The sequence below is a fragment of the Plectropomus leopardus genome, chromosome 21 (genome assembly GCF_008729295.1).
Source record: "Plectropomus leopardus isolate mb chromosome 21, YSFRI_Pleo_2.0, whole genome shotgun sequence".
Taxonomy (NCBI): domain Eukaryota; kingdom Metazoa; phylum Chordata; class Actinopteri; order Perciformes; family Serranidae; genus Plectropomus; species Plectropomus leopardus.
This window is the reverse complement of record NC_056483.1, coordinates 21,134,075-21,156,784: the sequence shown is the minus strand read 5'-3', so window position 1 is coordinate 21,156,784 and position 22,710 is coordinate 21,134,075. Positions and strand designations below refer to the sequence as shown.

Below are 22,710 nucleotides of genomic sequence, written 5' to 3'. Positions count from 1 at the left end.
CGGCCTGATAAGTGTTCTCTGCTCAGGGTACAAAGCAAACCCCTGTTTCCTGAGCTGTCTTGTGCAATTTGTGCTGAGCTCAGTTCAGCGCCAGAACATTTCCACTTATGTTTCACTTCAGTCTATATACTCTGCCGAAAGACACACCGGGTTGAGACAGTGATGGGGAAATTCAAGCAAAGTCTATGTTGAGTTTAGAGGCCACTACCTTTTTTTTCCCAGTGCTTTTCTTGTATCACATTTGAGCCCTGGGTCTTCACACATCGCTTTTCTGAATGATGATGGAGGTAGAGATCAGACTCACCAAGCCAAAAAGTGTTACTTTTAAGAGAAGTGAAACCGTCTCTTTTCAGGTTCTTCAAAAGGTCTCGATGTTAACTGTCTAAATTTAGCATTTCTAAACACTAGTATACCTATAAATGCCAACAGGCTCCCTTTCAGGTTACAGTCGAAATCCGTCACATAACCCAAATCACTTCCTCTTCTCTTTCCTTTCAGGCAGGAAGGGGTTACTCTCCATGTTTCCTGTCCAATTCCCAGAGCGCCGGCTACGTTCTGATTGCTTTCTTGATGTTAAACATTCCCAGGCTCCTATAACCTTCTAGCTTGCCTCTGCCGTCCAAGAGCCGTCCCAGGTGAACGAGTGGGCGAACCTCCTGTTTTTAAGGATAAAATCTCTACAATTTTTTTTTCTCACAGGGGGTGGGACATACAGGGACTGGAGGGGCAGGGAGCTGTGCGATGGGAAAGCATTCTTTCATTGCATTCCGTTTAGTTGGTGTAAGGCTGTGGGAAAGCATGTTTTCCCAACCAACGGTTCATTTCTTGTGAAATAAGGCTGAAGGTTTGATTGTGAAAGAGCAGGCCATTTAGAACTATTTAAAGTGTAAAAGTTTAAATCAGGAATAGTCAGCTTGCTTTGTTTGGGGGCCACTTTTGCAAAATGACAGTAGGGCAAGGGCCAGAGCTAGCAGCCCTATACATAGGATTTTAAGCCATTTCTCATTTTTTTAGGACATTTCTTGGATTTGATGACATTTCTCATATTTTTGGGGTATTTCTAGGATTTCAGGACATGGCTAGGATTTTAGAGCATTTCTATGATTGTAGGAGGTTACTAGAATTTTAAGACATTTCTAGGATTTTATGATGTTTCTAGGATTTAAGGATTTTTCTAGGACTTGAGGACATCGCTAGGATTTCAGGATGTTTGTTGGATTTTTGGACGTTTGTAGGATTTTATGTCATAATCCCAGGTTTTTAAGACATTTCAGGACATTTCAAGGACTTAAGGTGTCGAAGATTCAAGACATTAGGAGCTTAGCTTAGACCTCTGTGGGGGGGTGGGATCCTCCACTGGCAGTTTTTTGATAAACAGACTCTATATTGATGCTGTTTTATGCACTCTGGCACCTTATGTACACTACAAGTACAAAAACAATCCCCAGTGTGAATCATATAGTGAATTAGAAAATGGTTGGGTGGGCCACATGGCACCCTACCAGATTTGGCCCACGGGCTGAAAGTTGAGTATCACTGGTATAAATAAATATGAGTCAGTCAAGTTTAGGAACATGCTCTTCCGACTCATATTTTCTGGATGCATTGAGGTTAAAATGCGCTTCCTTTTCAAACGTCATCCCTTTTCTTCTACGACTCCTTCCCACTCACTTCCTTCCCTCCCGAGACACCTGATCGACGGCTGAGTTATGTTATCTCGTCTGACTCAGCGGAGCCTTCACATCAGTCATAAAACAAACGGGATCCAGATTGAAGTAACATGCCTGCGTGGAGGCTGTGGTGTGGATATGACCCAGGAGCAGAGCTGGGCCAAGCCGGACTATATTTAGCCCAGCGTTGCTCAGGCTAATTGCCCTCCCAGGCCTAATCATTTCCAGGCTCTGCAGCTCACAAACGACTGGAGGGGAGGCCAAACACCCACTAACCTCATGTTAAAGAGATGTCGGCATCAATGGGGCTGTCAGAGAGCTCCGCAGACAAGACAAATTAGCACAATATCCTTCCTCCTCGTATGCTATTAGATGTTGTATAAGCGGATTGGATTGGAGAGTTCAGTACCGCTGTCTGCTGTAGTGTATTAATTGAATATGTTTTCCTGTTAGTGTATCAGTAATGTGAAGAGTCTTGGCAGCATCCTCTATAGGCGACATTGGGAGGTAGTCTTGCTTTTGAGGCCTTCTTGAGCAATGCTTTGAGAATGATAAATCCCTCCTACAGCCAGCTTAGCTCCTCTATGTGGGCCTAACCTGGCCTGAAAAGAGAAAATGCACCTCCGCCCCGTTAAACTGGCCTTAGCTGCGATGTGGCGTTGGTGGAAAAGTTTACTTTGTGGAATTTTTTTCTCGCCGATGCCCCCCCCGTGTGAGATCCATTTGGTGTCAGGTTACACCATTTCCTGTGCGGTTCCTGTCCCAGAGACTTGCCCAGGTTAAACAGCGGGCACACGATGGCCCGGGTCAGGGGGCGAGGGCTTTGTGGTGAGGGAATAGCGGGATGAACAGGTTGGGTCGCCTCTTTGCCTGATAATCAGAGTTTCCTTCCTGGTCTAGTTCCCAAAGGCATGCTGGGAAACCTTTTTTTCCCCAAGGCCTTTTCCATGCTGCACACCTGTAGTGAGACCAGGTGGACTGCCAGTAATCACTGGCTTTCATTCAGAGGGAGCACATCTGACATATTAAAAGATTTCCTTTGGCTTGAACTTTTACATTAAGAAATCAACAAACAGCATGACTTAAAAAGACTTAGATCAAGTAGAGCTTTGATCAAGCCCAAAAACAGATCTGATCCTACATGAACCTGCACAGTTTCTGCTCAGCGTGCCCACAGTGTGGTGACAACAGACTAATTATTGACCTCAACAGCTTTATATTTGGGACAGGCGTCTATATGTGATGGGCTTTTATTTCCTTTCACACAAAACTTTTGCTCAGTTAAGATGGGAAATACAATCAAATTATTTGTTTAACCCTTTGAAACCTGCTAAAATCATCTGTATTTATTTATTTTTTTCAAAAACAAGGGAAGAAGGTAAGGGGCAACAAAAGAAGAAATGACCCAAGTACAAGAAAATTACCTGAAAATTTGCCAAAAAACTTAAAAAAAAACAAAAACAAAAAAAATTATGATAATTGTGACTGGACATGTTTCCTTATGATAATTGTGACTAGACATGTTTCCTTAGTTTAAAAAAAAAAGACTTCTACATTGACTGATCTCTTTTTTGCGTCTCTCTTTTTTTACTATGCCAGTAATACAGTCCTCTTTGGCGCTAATGGTGTCAGTAGAATTAACTGAGTGATTGAATTGTGAAAAATCTTAGTTACAAGCTAACATTTGTCCATATTGACAAAACTTTAAACATATATACATATCGTATGCGTGATCTAAGTATCTCCAGCAGGTAGCCAACAACTTGGTTTTATACATCTAAAGAACTATAAAAATGAGCTGCATGGTAACCGGGCTTCTAATAGAGACAGGCCTTCAAAATGTGTCACCACAACCAGCTTTTAAAAGGGACTAGGTGTCTAATTGGGACAAGGCTTGTATTTTAAGTGTTACGGTATGTGATGGTGCAGTTCTTCAAGGTACTTTGACTGCATAAATCATATAACAATTAATGTACATAGAGATGTTGTACAAAGTATAAGTGGTTATACATGCTGTCTGTTAGTTTAATCCACATGGATAAGGTTGATTCAGGAGTTTTTTTTCTGAAATCAGAAATGAGTAACATATTTTTCAGTTCTCATCAGCCTTGGTGGTATGAGGCATAGAAGAGCTATCATGAAGCTATCTCCATGTCTTTGAGGTCGTAGGCTGTGGAGTCAAAAGGTGAGCCGAGAGCCAGAAGCAGAGAAGAGAGGGAGAGAAAGAATAAGTGAACTGTGTTTGTCAGCTTTTTAAACCCTGAAATTGATTCTTCTTCTGCGCTCTTTATTCTAATGACAAGCTAATCCCCTCTCCTGTTTCCCTCTGTTATAAATAGAGCCTCTTATTTCCCCGCTCCGCCGTGCGCTGCTCCTGAAAATTAGCACTCATGATGAGTCTGCGCTCTCGGCAATCAATTTGCCACACTAAGTCCCTCCAAAAAGGTTACCTGTGGCAACTGAGCCCCGGTCACGTAACTCTCCAGCCTTTTTTTTTTTTTTATTCAGCTAGTTAAATAAATGGCTCTGTCTGGAGAGTCAGCTGAATGAAATGTCAAAATATTGATGTTGAATAGTTGTGTGATCTCAGGGTGTTTGTCACAGAGAGAGGAGGGGGGGTTGGTGCAGGTGGTGCACGGGGATAAGGGGGCGTGTCAGCCCCAGGGTTACTTTAATGGTATTAGTACAGATCTGCTTATTTATGAGGCTGTAAGTTATTCATGCTCAGCGCTGGCTATCCATCAGCAAGGTTGACTAATTTTAGCCTGCAAGAGTCAAGGAGCTAAGAATTCCTCCTACCAGTGTGTCTAATAATAATAATAATAGTAATAATAATAACTCTTCATTCACTAGTTTAACCCTTTATTTCTAACAAAAACAAATGAGGAAAAGGCATTGAGAAAGTTAACAAGACATGGCTCAAAAATAAGCAAGACATTTAGATAAATTAAAAAAACAAAAACAAAAAAGAAAATCATCCAAACAAATATATTTATTTTAATTCATAATATTATTATTGTTTTATATTCTAATAATCCTCCCACCTTTGTAAAAACAAATTCTCAGGTCATTTTCCTGTCACCTTTTACTCATTTCTCACAACTTGAGATGTTTCTTGTTGGCCATTGCCCCTTCACGTCATGTTTTAAAAGATTAAATACCTTGTGAAAGGCGTCTGAAGACAGCACAAATAAAATGATGTTGATCAAGGTTGCAAAGGGTTAATATCTAGACATTCGGATCATTATAGTTAAAGTGCTGCGATGCAAAAGGAATATATTTTTAAATTATTTCCTTTACTCCCCTTCCCTCACAGTATCTGAGGTGTTGAGGAACACTGCCTGTTCTAGCTCCCTCTGATTTCACCTCTGTCCCATGCCTCCTCCTCGCTCCCTCTCACAGGCTCAGTATGCTTGAAACCAGCAAGTTTGCAAAATGTGTCTGGCTATATCTCAATGTAAAAGTGTTTGTAGCTGTTCTAAGCAATCAGAGTCTGCCATCTAAGCACAGACTGCATTGCACTGCCTACCCAACTCGCTCAGAGTTTTTTCTGTTTGTAGTCTTGATGCACTGAATAGTGCATATGGATATAAAGGTGCAAGTAGGCCTATAACTCCAACAGAAACGCTTAACGATTGTGGCTGACACATTTCTGCTGTCCAAATTAGCTGGGCTGACATTCATTTACAGATCTCAAAAAAAAATCTGTGTACATGCACTGGTGCATGTAACTTTGGGAATTACGTGCATCAGTTTTTGTCTTTACTTGCACTGATTTTTTGTTTGTGATTTATACACTACACCATTTGGTTTATTTGTAGCTCTTTTTATGCACTTCCGTCATGGCTGTGGCCAGACTGCTAACTTGACTGCTTGAATGTGAATGAATGAATGAATGAATGAATGCTTGAATGTTTTATTGTAAATTGAGTGATACAAAAGCTTTCTGTGACAGTGAAGCCTGTGAAAAGTCTGCATGTGAAAGGTGTCAGTTGCTCAAGTCTCACTGTTAATGCATGAGGGTTGGCAGCCCTGAACAGTTACTTGCACAGTTGCATGTAGAGCAAAGAATAATGTGCTTGGCTTAAATTTACATGCACTATTGTGGAAGCGCATGTGGAATTTCAAGCCCTGATTTAACATCATCATAATAACATTATCATCAAGTTTCTGTGACAGCCAGCTTTTCCCTTGACATAGTTGAATGACACATTTATGAACCAGTTCTTCTGAGTATATTCTGAGCTTGAGGGCCAACAAAACATCATCAGGCAATATGCCTGTTTTGGCAAATCCAATACATGCAAACACACATTATGGTAACTTATCTTGTAATGTTTTTTTTTTCTCGCCATCATTTGGACAGATTATGAAATGATTGCAATCCCATGATCAAGTTTCAGAGTTGTGAAAGCCAGTCTCACAGTGCTATAAACACATCCACACACAGTGTGAATAAGCAGCTGATAAGCTATCAAACACATGGCTCCATCACTCAAACCTTAATCTTTTTTCATTGTCTCACACGTACCTGATCCAGCTTAACAACATACAGCCCTGAGCTGTGAACAGACCTCACATGTTTGTACCAGCAAGGCCTTGCAGTGACATACCTGCCAAGCACGGCTATGACAGGCTAAAGACAAAAACTATCATTGACCTTTGACCTTCTTAACAAGGGACAATCAACTTGCTTTGGCTGGGGGTTATTTTTACAAAATGACAGCAGTCCAAGGGCCAGTTAATAAACAAACACTGATTATATTTATCGATATATATAATAAATTAATTCCTTGTTTTCAATTTTTTGACATTTGTTGTCCTTACTCATCTCGGTCAAGAAGCAAATCCATTCGCAGCAGCCTCACATAGGACAGGTGTATGTAGGGGCATTTCTAAGATTTGGAGTGATTCAGGGCTAAGTGGTTCAGGGCTCTGTCAAGTGGTCAGGAGGATCTGCCTTTTTTACTTTTTCTTTTAAATTAAGCTCTATTGTTATTCTTTAAAAAAAAAAACTCTGGCACCCTATGTAGTTTCAGAGTACAAAAATAAATTCCCAGTGAAAATCTGTTTATTTTTTATTGTAATTTTTTTTAAATAAAATTCCCTCACATTCATTGATTTGTGGCGGCCTGCCATGATTAAAACATCTGCTGCCACAAATAGATTTTCTATTTTTGAAACTGGACTGTTCATTAGGAGCGCTGTTGAAATATAACCGTTTGGTTATGCAATGCATGGAACTCGTGGAGCGCAGCGTACTCAGGGCACAGACAAAGCAGTGGACCGTGTTGTGAATTGAAAGTGAACCCTGTCTGTGCTGCGAGGTCTAAAAGTTGGCACTTGCAGCAACTGCTCCTCTCATCCGTTGATCTGATCAGCTCTGAATTGATTGACAGATCAATTATCCACCCCGCTTAAACCGCTGCAGAAGGAAAAGAACTCATAGAGAGCTCTGGTCTCTGCGTTGGTGTTAATTTATGAAATATATTGTGATATTAAGTGTTTTCTATACAGGGAAATTCACAAAATGCCAATAATATCTGGGATTTATTGGCCCTTTTGCAGAAATATGAGAATATACTTTAAACACATTCTGCATACTAAATGTTTTTTAGTTATTTGCCTACATTTTGTTGTCACAGCTTAACCATAGTGGAAACCAGGCTGTTTACCCCTTCAGCATGTTCAGAAAGAGACAAACAACGTTAGAAGGAAATGAAATTTTTAGTTTATGGAAATGGTTCAGCCGTGTTTTGAAAAGTCATGAGAAAGCTATGGATCTCTGCTGAAAGCGATTAAAAAGAAATAATACAGTTTAGATTCCATCTCATTTGAAGATAATCATTTGCTCGTTTGGCTTGGCTCATCACTTTTAATAGAACAAGTGAATTTTTTGTCAATTTTTTTCCTCTTCTGATGACTATGGACCTGCTGATAATGACTTCGTATTGTACCGTTAAACACATCCATTGAATTGGCGCGAACACACACTCACACACACACCACCTTATTGTGTGTTCCTGTTGGTGGCTGGGCAGGTCTGCGGTGTGTCTGGCAGGCTGCGGGGTCTCTGGGTTGCTCTGATAGCGCTTGTTCCTTTGAGGCCCCAACATGCTGTGGATAACGACACCGGCCTCGTCCAGAGTCTGATCTCAGGCCAGTGCGAAACCATCCAACGTTTGAGCTGCCAGGACCTGGGCAAAATAAAGATACACCCTCGGTTGTTTCGTTGAGCTCATCATCAGAGGTGTAACACGGGTTTGATAGCTGATAGCAGCGGTCGTCCCCGTGCTGGCTCTTTGCTGGCACACAACGACGCCTGGATGCACCCTCGGAGAACGAGCCCACCCCTCTCGTCTCCCTCATCTCCCCTTGATCTGCCTCGTATAGCTCCTCTCCCCCTCACAGTTCCCCTCTGTTCTTTCTGTGCCTCTCCCCCCGAAACCGTCTTTCTTCTTCGCCTTCTCCCCTCCCAGTTCCTCGTCAGATCCACAGGGCCAGATTTTTATCGCTTTTCTGCGAGTCCTGCGAGGGGAACCTTGAGGGTCTCAGTGGGATCAATTTAAAAGGGAAGCGCTTGTCTCTCCTCCTCTCCTTGGCCCTCTCGGCTGATTGGGTCCGCTCGCCAGGAACTTGCAGGCTTTTGATCTCAAACCCCCCCACCACAGCCGCCCCCACCCCCCTCTGCTCGAAGTTTTTGTCGGAGCTCTAAAAAAAAAAAATCCTGTTCCACTTTCTGAGAAATGTGGGCCCCATCCCCTTTCTCTGCACCTTTGAGAGAGCGAGTAAAAGTTTTGTAAACCCACTGGGTGGTACTAACAATCTATGGCGTGATTGACTTCTCTTTGAAGATGTGAGAGCGATCCGTCTTCAGGTGGAGGTGCACCGAAGAGGACTCGTGGTCCTTGGGCAGCTTGCTTGAACAACTGGTGAGAAGTTGCTGGAAGCTGCGATGCATAATTCACAGTGTAGGGAGCGGCTCACTGTGTTACAAAGAGGAGAAAGGTACGAGGTGGTGCCTGGGAGCGTTCCCATGCTGAGCTGTGTTCAAGTCGCTCCCTCCTTTGTACGACATGAAGGAACAGTGACCCTGCAGCAAGAGGGACTACAGTAGACTACAATAACCAGAGAGTGCTGCGTCCAAGCTTTAATGTTTCTGTTGGCATCCTAGAGCACAGTTAAAGGATAATCCAGGTTCATTACATCTTGGGTCTTATTTTAGTATTTTTGGCCCTCATTGCAGTCAGTCATTGTGGGAGATCTGGGAACACAGTAACATCACTCACAAGGCAAGAAATATAAGCTTTCAGATGATACAACAGGGTGTAAACTAGCAAGTTTTGCCACAATTAACATGACTGGTACCAAAATAGATTCCTAACTAGGCTTGCACAGTATGTAATATTTCATACCTTCATACCTTCCTGATATTTCACTGGGTATAAGTCTTGGTTGTTATTGTTCTTAATCTAGTTAGTAAGTCCACTGTTTCAACAATCAATTGCTCCAGTCTGAAATAAAGCCTTAATTTTCCAAGTTAATTCCCACCATCTCTCTCTGCCTGCTGTCCGCCAGCTGTTTACAGTCCTGTAACTTATCCCTCTACCACTAGGTGTCTTTTAGCTCAGCTGCTTGTTCTACCAGTAGAGACCAGAGACTGAGCTCTGGTGGTGCATGCTGTGCACTACATTTAATGAGTTTAATAGAAAGAGGAGTATCTGTATTTATGAAAAATATACCTTTTGGGATTTCTAAATACCCTTGTATACCATAATACTACAACACTACCCAAGCCTATGGGTAACACTACTTCTCTTCAATACATGTAATAATGCTTTATACAGTTGTAAAATGTTTCATGTAACTATTAGATATTTACCTTATATCAGGCAGAATAGTCAAGTCAACTTGTTAAAATGTTTGCATATTCAGTTTGACACTGCATCCACTCAAACCAATTTCCATGGGAGAGGATTTGATTTTACCTGGCCAATCGCTATAGACCAACATGTCTGCTTGAATCTCAAGCAATTTTAGGTCCACACAGTTATGTAGCCATGCCAATATACCTGTTTTACAAGGGATTTAGAGTAGAGCAGAGTGACATAAAACAAGCTACAGTGTCAACGCCGATGAGAAGACATTTCTTCTGTGTATTGATTTAGAACAACTTCAGTTGCAGTGTCTGTCTTGTCTAATGCTAAACCATTGTTCTAGTAGCTCCTCATTGGTTCTGGGGCCCAGCTTGACAACAGCATAAGGCCCTCTGGTCGCACTGATTGATCAATTTAGTCCCCCTGTGGCACTTAAAAGTAATTTTTTTTAGCAGAGAAACTGCTGTTTCTTGTCATAACACTGGACAAATCAGTCGACTTGGACTTTGTAGAATGAGCGGATTCAGTGGGGTTCAGGTTCTTTCGACGGTGAGAAAAGTGGCTGTTTGGCCTCACAGTGTTGTTGGTTGTTGACAGTGTTCACGTCATTGAATTACACTATTTGCAGGAGCCAAGACAACCTAGGATAACATTAAACATGTTTGATATTGTTGAGAAAAAGACTGACCTAAGACAGCTTGGACCAAGTTTTATGACCACCTCACACCAAGTCATCGTGGTGACAGAGTCACACACCAACTGAGACGAAAGTCTTGGGATTTTGTTACGACATTGGACATTTCATTTCATCATCTGCAGCAGTTAAATTGCTTGAAAAGTCATTTGGTGTAAGGCCGGCATTATTCTGTATCAGCAGATGTTGAAGTAATGGAATGCCATATCTTCTGCTTTACTGCATTTGACATATGACCAAAAATGACAACACCATGTCTTTCACTATGCTTGTCTCATTTCTTGGTTTCCTCAGTGCAGACAGATGACTTTAACCCCTTTAACACCTGGATTGACATCAGTTTTTTTTGTTCAAACCTCTGAAACCCAAGATAATTTGTTTTCTTAAATTTCTTAAAAAAAAACACAAAAAAAAACAGGAGAAAACATAATGAGCAACATGGCAAGAAATGTGCCACAAAAAAAATAAAAGAAAAAGGTGACAAGGACACTATCTGAAAATTAGCCAGGTGAGATATTAGATATGATCAAAAAATGAGGAAAAAATTCCCAGAAAACTATATTTTTAGTTCTCTTAATTATGGGTATAAAATTATGTTACAGAAAAAAAGAAAAATAAATATATATATATATTTTTGCACTTTTCTGAGGTCATTTTCTTGTTGTTTGTCTTGTGTTTGTCTCTTACCATTTTTTGTAAGAAATCAAATATATATATATATTTTATATATATATATTTTATATATATATATATATATATATATCATTTTTTTTTTTTTTGCACTTGTTGTTTTTTCTTGTTGTTTGTTGTTGTGTTGTTGTCTGTTACCATTTTTTTGTAAGAAATCAAGCCGATTTACTCTCAGGTTTCAAATGGTTAAAAACAATTTTAATATTCATTTAGAGCCATGTTTTGGTCAAAATGCCAATTTTGCGAACATGAGACCCAAGCTGTAGTAAAATGGGAATGTCCAGTTTTAGCTCAGTGTCTACAGCAACCAGTGAAACCTCCTCAGCATATGATTATGTGAGTTAGTTGTGTAATAGAAGTGGTTTTCTGAGGAATGGGCAGTAGAAACTCTCTGTGAGTGTTTGGACAGGAGCCAGGCCCCGTCACCCTCCTCCTCCCTCCTCCTCCTCTTCTTCCTCCTCCTCTGTCTCCTGCCAGGTCACTGGAGGTCAAACAGGAGTTTTTCTTGTCCTACCTCACTGACCTCTCCACTCTTGGGAAATCTCCAGTCACGACTCAGGATTAAAATTCTTGGTAAATTTAGCCGAACCCTGCCACGGCTTCTTGTGCTTTTTTGTTTTTTCAGGCCGAGTCAAAAGAACATCACCTTATTTCTTGCCAGCTGGATAAAATAAACAGCTTTTCTCCGCTGCCGAGCCGCTCAGAGAGGACCTGAAAGTTTGAGGTGGTTCGGTTGCGAGAGCTAACGCTGTAAAGCAAAGCACCCCTTATTTTCAGGGCTCTTGGGTCCCTCGGTGATGACATCATCGGTGTAGTTGTGCACTAATTGAGGTTTAATGCTAGAGTAGAGAGAGCAGGGCTGTAATTTTCCCGCCCCGGCCTGGAATAGAGACGACAGCTTTTCATGTGGTCCGGGCTAATTTAGGTTGCAGTGCTGCAGCAGTGTGGGACACCTCACACTTTTGTCCTTCTCATTCTGCCAAAAGATTTAAAAAAATCTATGGAAAAAGAAGCTTGTTTATAAAGTAATGTAAAGGACAGACTTAGACATGCAATAGGACTAGTCAATAAACTGTTGCTAAGACATTAGAAGATCTTTTGTCCAACAAAACACGGACATGGAAATTGGACTTTAAAAAGGTTTCGTAATATTTTTTCCAGTCCTTGTTGCAAAACCACCAACGTTCTTAATAAGCTTCGAAGAAATAGATCTATCTCTGCCTCTGCCTAAAACCTGAACTCTTTTTGAATGTATATAGGCCTACGTAGGTGTAAGAGGAGCAGCGTAAGGAAGATGCAGCTGTAATATGCAGAATGGCATTTGGTGTATCATTATGATTGTATGTCCACAGAGCCTGGGCGTAATAACATTCATCCTCCCATCTAGACAAAGAAACAAACACGGGCGCACACCGACACAAACACAGCGATCTACCTGCTCTTTATCCCATCCGCCATATCAGGGCCTGTGTAAACATCAAGCTCGTTTGAAGTGGAAAGCTTTAATCACATGTGTAATCATTGACATTGTGAGGCGGTTACTGGACTGAGAGAGGAGGGGTGGGGGGACACCTGATAGCAGCTGGAGACCAGACATTAGACTGTGACAGTTACATTCTGTCCACAGAGATAAACAGCTTAATGTTACTGTTCTCTTTAACTTCTGTTAACAATATTACAGCGTCATGTAACTGCCACAGCCAATCGCATACAAGCTTTCTTTGTTGCTATAATAAGTATTTAAGTATTGTAATTACCTGTCAAGGGCAAATAGTTTGGACCTTAAAAGATTATTCATGAAGTCGATGTTCTAAATTAGACTAGATTAGATAGACTTCATTGTCCCAGTGGGAAATTTCCCTTCAACCTTAGTGTCAGTAGTATAAAAAACAATAAAAACCAACTATATATATATATATATATATATATATATATATATATATATATATATATATATATATATATATATATATATATATATATATATATATTATATATATATATATATATATATATATATATATATATATATATATATATATATATATATATATATATATATATATATATATATATATATATATATTATATATATATATATATTTATATATAGTAAAATACAACAGGAAAACAACAATACATTTATCCATCAATTGCAAATGCCCATCATGAAAAATAAACACGTTACAACTAGGGCTCAACAGATTATCGACCTGGCTGATTAATGGGGCCGATATTTAGCATTTTGCCATTTATCTGTATCGGCATTTTATTGTAATGTAATTGTAATGTAATTTTATTGTCACCAAAAAATCAATTAATTAAAAAGTGCTAAGAAAATGTAGGCATGGGAGGAACTTTTACTTTGTAAAAACTCAGGGAGCTATTTTTATTTATTCATTTTTCATTTAATTTTTCATTTGACTTTATAAAAAAGAAAAAAGTTGCTAGGAACTTGCTGCACACGATGTTGAAAATTTCAGTTTTTATTAAACATTTACTGAAGGTACTTAATCAAAGTTTTGTGTTGGAGTTTGTCATATTCCATATTAAAAATTTTGACAGAAAGGTTTTCAGTTTTATTGTAAATACTGATCAGCTCCAAATATCAGTTATTGGTCTCATTAACTACGAGTTATCAATATCTGTATTGGCACTGAAAAACAATATTAGTCAATAGTCTGAGATTAGCCTGGGTGTTGTTGAGGACTTAAATGGACAATTGGATTAAGGAGTTTTTGAATTGGCTTTGTCTGCTTAGACGGACTCTGTACTGTCTGCCTGAGGTGAGCAGCTGATATTTGGGGTGAAGAGCATGAGTTGGATCTGAAATTTTTTTTTTTTTTTTTTTGCCTATCTGATTATGATTTATTCAAAGACGGCTTTGTTGACGGCTTTTCATAATCTTCATAGCTGTCAGTGTTAATCTTTGGATTTGGACCTTTGGCTCTACTGTAAAGTTACCAAACCAGGCAGAGATCCTGTAGTGAAACAGGTTTTCCATTCCAGTGTGATAGAAAAGGGGCTGCACTTACGGGGTCACACCAAAGGTTCTGAGCCCTCTCTGGATGTGCAGCCTCTGCTGTACTTTGGGACAGATTATTTCCACACAGGCCTTCTACACCAGATCGTTGTCTTTGTGGATGCCCAGGTATCTGTAGTCCATCTGTGTTATGGTCTGATCGTGGATGACCACTGGTGAATGATCACCAGAAGACTTGGAATCAAATACCATCTCCTCGTCTTTTTTGTATTTAGGATTAGGTGGCGTTTGTGGCAAGTCAACATTCTGTCTTTTTGTTGTGTGTCTAATCATCTGTTTGAGCTCTGTGTTTCTGCACAGTTGCAGGCAGGGCGAGTGTCACCTGCAAGGGCTCCACAATGGAGGCGCACAGCAGAAAGTAGCCTTTTACGCTCGCTTCAACACAGCCCTATGTTCTTATCATAGACTACGAATAATGGACATAGCTACGTCTCAAATTGGTCATTTCAGCCATTGCCATCTTGGATTTTTTGAGCCAGAAGAGCCCATATTTGGACGAGAGGGTAGAGCTGTGGAAAAGTAAGGGCTGGATCTAACTCATAGACTGGTGTTGCAGATAACCCATCACTCAAGTGGCACTGCCCTTAAATATGTATAACTCTGGGCCTTAATAAATTGTAAAGGTGTGAGTTATAGAACAGGTCACCCCCGGACAGTTTTCATTAATGTTAAAATTAGCTCTAGAGACCAAAACAGTTTTTTTTTACCAGGCTGTAAACATGTTTATTTCTTCTGTAAAGTTGGGCATTTTAATATAGAGGTCTGTGGGGATTGACTGCAGTTTTTTGCTCTTCTGAGTTGGCTTCATTTTTCAGCCTTGGAGGTTGCTGCTTGGTTAGTATGCAAGTCAACCTCCTTTGAGGACCTCTGTGATCGCCAGTGTGTTTGCAAAACTCCCTCAGTTCTGTTTTCAGTATGGTATTTGCCTTGAGTACACTAAACGCTAGCTGGGTTTAGCAGCAGGTCTAGTACCAACCACAATACACCACAACAGCACAATAAATTACATTTATTCATTAAGGCAAGCTGATTTAATATTAAATTGAGTGATTAATCACACGAATCACTTTACACAGATTGGGAATTATGTTTGAAGATTTTATATGTTGTTTTAGGGTGATGATAAAATGGGATATAAAATATGATGACCGACAGCTGAAGCTTCATTCGAAAAGCCTCAATAGAAGCTGTGAATACCCAAAAACAATCAAATATGAGTACAACTTCTTATAGTGGCATTCAGTTTTCAATCTGCCTGAAGATACATTTTTGGAGCTGTGATACCTTAAGAGAGCTTTTACAAAAGGACGTGCAGTATTTAAAAATTATGTTATTAATAACTTGCATGTTTGTTAGTGCCACATCAAATTACATTATGAGAATAACAAAGTATGGTTCTGGTAGTAGAGTTACAGTGGAGACATCTTACTCAAATTCATCTGGATAAGTGCATGATTGTTATAACAGATTTTTTTCTTTTTGTATATTCCTCATGCAGATTACCATCTAATTGACATTCATATATGTGTTGTTACATGAATATAAATTAATATAATGGACAGCTTTGCTATTTACTGAATTTGAATGATTGTTTCAAAATACACTGTACTGCTGTTTCAAACTCTTTTTAAATTACTGTAAGCTACTTGAAAGTATACTTTTTTCGACATTGCACTGTTTTCCTTTGTGTATTTTTGTGTCATCTGTCCCAGCTGATTCTCAAGACATTTGTTGGGTGACACTGTTTCGGCCTCGGCAGCCTCCTTGTGCAGTTTTGTAAACTCAGTGTTCTCTCTCTTATTAAATCGCTCAGACCAGCCTATGGAAACTTTAAAATTGTCCTCTTCCAGGCTCGCTGCCAATTCTTCTGCTTTTTCCCTCACCAACAGCCCACTCAGGGGGCATCAGAGTACGTGACTGGGCATTATCAACCGGCTTGATGAGCGTGGCTTCAACCACAGGTGCTTCACCTGTACAAGTAAAAACAATAGAATTACTGTAGTTTTAAAACATGTCCTCATATGTTGTTGTGTATGTAAAGATCCAAAATAAACACTGTAAAGAGAGCAAATTATTTTAACAGCAATTCGTATTTTGATTCATATAAACTGTATAATCACTGTAAGCTGCGTTCTCCAATGTGCAAACTCTTGGAGCTAATCCCAACATCACTCACTGAGAGACGTGATGAAACACTGCACGGTGGCACATGCACAAACTCAAACAGAAGCTTTCTGGCAGCAGGATGCTGTGATCAGCCCTCATATGGAGGAGTTTGCGAGTGAAAATGAAAATAAGCAGTAGATGTCAATGTACATTGTGTATCCGTGCCTCTGTAATGTACAGTGGCCCCGGGATGTGATTTAGAAATGAAAGAGCGTTTTGTGATTAACTCTCAGAACATGTGCACACGCACACACACACACTGATCCCATTGTACCAGTCGGGTCTAGCTGGCCTCTGCCTGGGCCAAAGCCTGTTAACTCCAATTCAGAGCGTAGAGGCTGGTAATGAGCACTGTCAGAGTTGACATAACAACCTCCCGCTCTGGGGCTGAACAGTGCAGTCCGACTCTGAGAGAGAGAGAGAGAGAGAGAGCGTGCTCACTCTGGCCTGGGTTGAGCCTGGGACTATTTGCAAAGTTACCATTGAAATTTTCATTCTGATTGAGATGTGTTTGAGCCATTTGCTCTGTATTTGGAAATGTTTCGGTTTGCACTCAGAGCTGTCTGAAGTCTAGCTGGATTGTGTCCTTTTCTACAAACTACCTTTCCTGTTCTACACGATCACAGGAGTGACTGCTTTTGCATTTAATTCCTTCTCATGCCTGGAATGGAATACAGTATACTTTGAAGTGTACTTACTTATGCTGTTTCTCAAATTTGATACTTTTGTACTTATACTTGATAATTTAAGTGCACAAATGTGTTCACAATAACATTACAGTAAACTTCAGTGCACTATGTGTAGGTGCACAGATGGTGCACTCGACATATACAAAGCTGAGTGTAGAATGTTGAGTTGAGCACAGACACATCACCCTCAACGATCGCCATTTTGCCTGCTGAGCAGAAGGGGGGGTGCGCAAACACATTTTAGACTTGTGAAATGTTGTCTGACTACTGCCATGAGCACCAAAGCATTGTGCAGATATTCATGTGTATTTTTCGCTATTGCCATTCTGTTGTTAGATATTGATCATCAGTTTGTTTGTTCGGTTGCACCTGCAGGGTTTGTCTACATCTTCATTTACTTGTGCCAGCCCGTCACAATTAAAACATTTGCCAACGCATTTTGTTTTTCTACTTTAGGATCTGGACCGGTAATTAGGAGTGCTGTTGGAATACCATTCAGTTATTCATTACTCTGCACTTTCGCAGAGCTGAGCGTACTCTGGGCACAGATGGAGCAGCAGAACGTCAGGGGCAGTTAAAATAAAACTTTACCATTCATTGCAATGGATCTAAAAGTTTGTTTTCACTCATAAGCAGCTGCTCCTCTCATCCATCGATCTGATCTGCTCTAATCAGATCAGTTGATCAATTATCCAGTCTCGCGACTCAAACTTAACAAAACGGCTGCTGAGGGAAAAAGTTCCAAAAGCTTAAGTTTGATGTTTATGGATGTTAAATTATAATCTTCACTGTAGAAGATTTTAGTACTAGATTTGTAGTCAGGTGTTTGACAAGTTGTTGGTATTGGTAAAATGCGGTAGCAGTCATGCACTTGGTAGATAGGCTGGTGATAGAGCCAGCCACTATCAAGTATGGACATTCATGAATTCAGACATGTATCGTGAAAATACGTTCATATTTTTTGCAACAAATAGTCAAGTGGGCAAACCAGTAGATAGCAAGCATATATTTTTTGAGTGACAATTGTTTGTTAAATGTTTGCAATATTGCTCCACCTGGTTGCAGTTTGCTAAGCAAAAGAAGAACAACTGTCAAATCTTCCGTGCACGCAGAGTACTACAAGTGTACTAACTGAAGTATTTAATCACAACCAGATGGAGTTTTCAATTATTAGGAATTCAGTTTTATTTGAATGCAGTTTAGTTTCTGACTGTGCAGGGTTAAAAAAAAAGAGTTGCCCTTAAGTGTCATCCTCATATTTAAATAGCAGTTGTATGTATGTGCATAATGTTAGAATGATTTAAATTATTGTACACCCTAATTCACCTTGAATGAATGTTTTCTTTGTGAGGCCATGAATAATAGAGATGGATAAATGAATACAGTTACATTCCGGCAGAGATGTCACTGACATTATACAAAGGTGCTCGGTGCATTTGTCCTCAAGGTTAATATCCAGAACAGTTGTCGTCCTCGCAGTAAACATTTTCCTATGCGTCCCCATCCTGGCTCATTAGAATCAGCTTGTTTAGAGTGGATGACTTGCTGTGTTGTCTGATTTGAGTTCAGGCAGCACAAAAAAAAAAAACACAGCTCCTGCATTCCAGCATGGCGTGTCCTGGACTCCCGTTTCTCAATAATTTATCCAGACAACTAGAATGATTATTCTATGAATATGCACTAAAAATTCCTCTCTTGTGCTCTTTCTCTCCAAGTTCGTGCATGTCAGTGTGTGCTCAAGTGTGTGTGCATGTGGGCAAATGTGTAGCTGTGTGTATGCGGCTCTTTTCTCCCTGAAACAAAGGAGGTGTCAGGGCGAATTAGGCCCCCTACGACTGAACGCCCAGAGAGCTTAGAGATGCACCACAGGTTCTGCTGAGTCGCACATGAGCCGCGGTGTCTGCCTCTTCCCCCGCTTTGCCCCCCGCGCTCGCCCCCTCTCCACTCCTGAGTTGCTCTAACAAGGTTGTTGGAAGAGGATAAGGCGTGTTAAATGAATAATTTACACAGAAGAGCGCTCCTTATTTATTTAATACGGCTGGATCTGACTGAGTGGGCAGCCTGCGTCCCCAACTGCCAAGACACTGGCTAAACGAGCGCTCGCTCCGCTTAATGGAGGGCCAAAGCGACAGGCATTTAGAGGGAGCGAGGGGGCGCATGAGAGACTCTGTAGATTGTGTGTGTGTTTGTGTGTGTGTGTGTGCGCTTGTGAAACAGGCCATGCAGAGCTGCGCTAGTGTGCAAATCTTGTCGCCGCTGTATGTACTTTGTCGCCGCACCATGTTTCTCTTTATACCTTGATGCAGACAGATCACATGAGAGACCCTTCACCGATTTCAGAAAGCTTCCAAGAATGTATGGAATACTGCTCCATCCTCTGACGAATGCATTTAAAAAAAACAACAACATCAAAAACAACTAGACGTCGTCTTTTTGGTGCCAGTTTATGGAGCTCTAAAGAAGTCATTATTGAATAGACATTTAAATATTAATCAATTCAAATCAATATTAATCAATTTCATAAATAGCTGATATTGAAAATAATAATTTAAAAATTGGTAGCCTACAAAAATAATAAAATCAATTGCTTTTTCAGTTCACTGGATATATTTTGCGGCAATAAAAATGACTAAAGTGAGATGAACAGACTGAAAACTTAATCTTAAATCTTAATCTTGGTGTTTTGTAGTGAACATGTCATTAATTAAATTAAAATATATATATAACATTTCATAATAATGACTGGTTTTCATACATCTGCTTGTACTTCTTTAACCCTTTGAATCCCAAAACAAAATCACTTTTCTTGTGCCATGTTCAGACGCCCTCATTAGTATTAAAAACGCTGAATGCCATTAAATTGGTTTGCTTTCTTTTGAAAACATTGGAAAAGGAGTAAATAAGTAGATTTGGAAAATGATTTAAAAAAAGCTTGGGTAAAATTAGTAAAAATTAGTAATTATATATGTAAGAATATTTTTCTTTCTTTTTTACACTTTATTTTAACACATTTTTTCAGGTCATTTCCTTTTTAAGTACTTTTCTCTTTTGTTAACTTTTAGCTAATTTTCGTGTACATTTTACAGTTTTTTATGGCATTTTTTGATCATTTCTTCTTCAGTTGCTCACTGCGTTTCCCCATGTTTTTGAAGGAAATCATGCCAGTTTGCTCCGTCGACGAAGGATTAACATTGGGGCTCCATAATTATTTCATAGCAAATGTGTAATAGACCTTACCTTGTGATTGTTGATGTTTTTTTCTCACAATTTATGTTAAAGATTACTGTTTGATGTCTTTACAGGGGGGAGTGTGGAGAGGGGGCGACAGGACCACAACCTGGGCACCACCCAGAAAGAGGAGGAGCAAGGGGAGCACTGAGGAGGAAGGATCATCCAATCAGTAAGCACTTTTTTGTTTGGACATAAGTTGTTTAAAGATACAGCAAGTGTACACATTATAATAGCAGTGTTTCCTGTCATTATGTTGGCACAGTTTACAGGATGAGGGACAGTAGCAGCTGTGACAGTAATCTGTTTATTCTTAAACAAACGCAAGATGAGTGATTGTCAGTCTCGTTAAATAATTAAGCATCAGTCCTTGTGTGTTCGTACACTAGAGGGAGAAAATAAGCAGCTCCGACCAATCAGGTTGTGATCGAAAACCTTCAAATCCTCTCTCTGACATTTTAGTTTGTGTTTCTCACCCATTCCTCATCCTCCTCCTCTTCTTTCTCTTCTTCTTCTTCCTGTGGACAGAGGCAGCCCCGCTCAGCAGGAGCAATACAGTTCCCTTGTGTGTGTGTGTGTGTGTGTGTGCGTGTGTGTGTGTGTGTGTGTGTGTGTCTGTCTCCCCCAGGAGAATGAAATCCCACAGCTCACACTGACCTCATTATAAAAATAGCTCATCTATCCAGCCATCACATTTCCCTCCATTTCCCCTCTCCTCCGCAATCTCTTAGATATATATCGTGATCCTCTCTACCTTCCACTCTCCGTCAGTGTTTGCGCTGGACTTAACGTGAGATTAAAAGCTTATGCAAGTCCTTGTAACAGCAAGGTTCCCCCCCTGCACCTGTCATTACCAATCTGGCCATAATCTGGGATCATAAGATGTCTTTTAATCATGAAACATCTCTGAGTGACATTAAAGTCTGTGTTTACATGATGTGTTAGCGGTGTGTCTTGCGCAGGTAGCCGTCCCACCATTTTCCTCCTCAGCTTCCTCTCTTGTACCTTGTCCGCTGCCTCCCTTCACCTCCCCTGCCAGCAGAGCGAGATCCCCCCCATTAGAGTGAACAGCGTTCACGTCTGTTTAATTTACCAGCAGCATCAGTGATCATTACAGTCCAAGGCTGGCTTTGATCCTGCCAGACAGCGTTTCCTACGGTTTTAATAACCCAACAAAGACACCTTAGCAGATGCTCAATTTATGGACTCTAGACAAAGACGGAGACAGACATGACGGATTCACCAAATTTTAAGCAACAAGAATTACTTTGAAAGAGATATATCTTTTTTTAAAACAAAAAAAAAACTGTCTTTGGAAGACTTTGTTTAGGCAGAATAAGGTGATTGAGCTTTCATGCTGTTTTTTAGTAAAGCCCTGTTTTACATTCCCTATTAAACACACACCCCTGGGAGCTGTTTACACAAGCACAGCACTGTTGGCCACTGAGCAACTCCACTGGAGCAGCTCAGTGCTGAAGATCTGCAGAAAAAATAATTAGAATACAAATGATTATAAGTAACAGTAAGTGATCCACAGTTCCACTGAGTTTGAAGTGTGCAGCCTCAGTCATTAGGAGGTAGGGGAGTGTGTGGAATATAAGTTTATGATTCAGGGGCATGGAATACCAAGCAACGTTGATATTTTTGCAGAGGGTTTAGGACAGAATTACTGGATATCATAACGGTGAGGATTGTAAACTGCGACACAGCGTTTTTGCATTTGAACAGCCTTTTAATTCAATCTGTCAGATTGGGCCTAGATTATATTTAATCTCTCCCACATGCCTGAAGCAACACAGGCAACCAATGCAGCCCTTAACATTGTTTTAACCCTGTGAAACCGGAGCAAATTGTTCTGATTTCTTTGAAAAACATAACAAGACATGGCCCAAAAAAGCAAAAGATTAGTAAAAAAGTTACAAGAAAAGGTCCTAAAAAGAAGCAAAATGAAGTCAATTCTAATAATCCCCACCTCTTTTTTAAAACAAATATTTTTTATATTGTTTTGCCAAGTTGGTCATTGCCTTTTTTCACTAAGGTTGTAAAGGAAGTCAGATCAATATTTTCAGCTTTGAAATGGTCATTTAGCTTGTACAAGGCGTCTGAATGCAGCACCGGAAAACTGTTGTCAATTTAGGTCTCAAAGGGTTAAAGCAGGGCTAATTGCTGTCTGAAAGTCAAGTATTTTGGAGTACTACAAGTGAAGTTTCAAGTCATGTAAAGGGCTGCTCCACTTCAGTCAAATCAGATTTGGTTGTTGAATTGTCTACTGTTTGTTCCCTTTTTTCATTTTTTTTTCCTGGAGTTTGAGAGTTTGAACAGGGTTTGGCACTACACTCAGGGTGACTTAGATGTTCACATTATTTAGTAATAAAGCCAAGTTATCCTTCCAAGCTAATGCATGCTAATGACCGACAAGAAACATGCAGCATTTCTTTGCTGACACTTGATATCAATCAAAAGCCAAAGACTATACTGTATTAAGTTGCTGTGAGCTGTAAATTCACCACTTCTAAGCAGAAGGTAGAAGATAATGATATATCAGGTCAGCTACCTCTGTCTCACTTTGTTACCCATAGACTGTAAAAGTAATGGATGTAGCTACCGTGATGTCAGCCATTGGTTTCTGGACTCCAGAACTGTAGCCTTGACT

General features: G+C 40.1%; 1 protein-coding gene across 2 annotated transcripts in view; it reads left to right on the top strand.

The window, feature by feature from the left end:
• znf438 (zinc finger protein 438) overlaps positions 1-22,710 on the top strand; it is a 63,370-nt gene that overhangs the window by 21,296 nt on the left and 19,364 nt on the right. For both annotated transcript variants that reach the window (XM_042510432.1, XM_042510433.1), the window contains exon 2: positions 20,132-20,229. The gene's annotated coding sequence lies outside the window, so the exon portion shown is untranslated. The remainder of the gene's footprint in view (positions 1-20,131; positions 20,230-22,710) is intronic.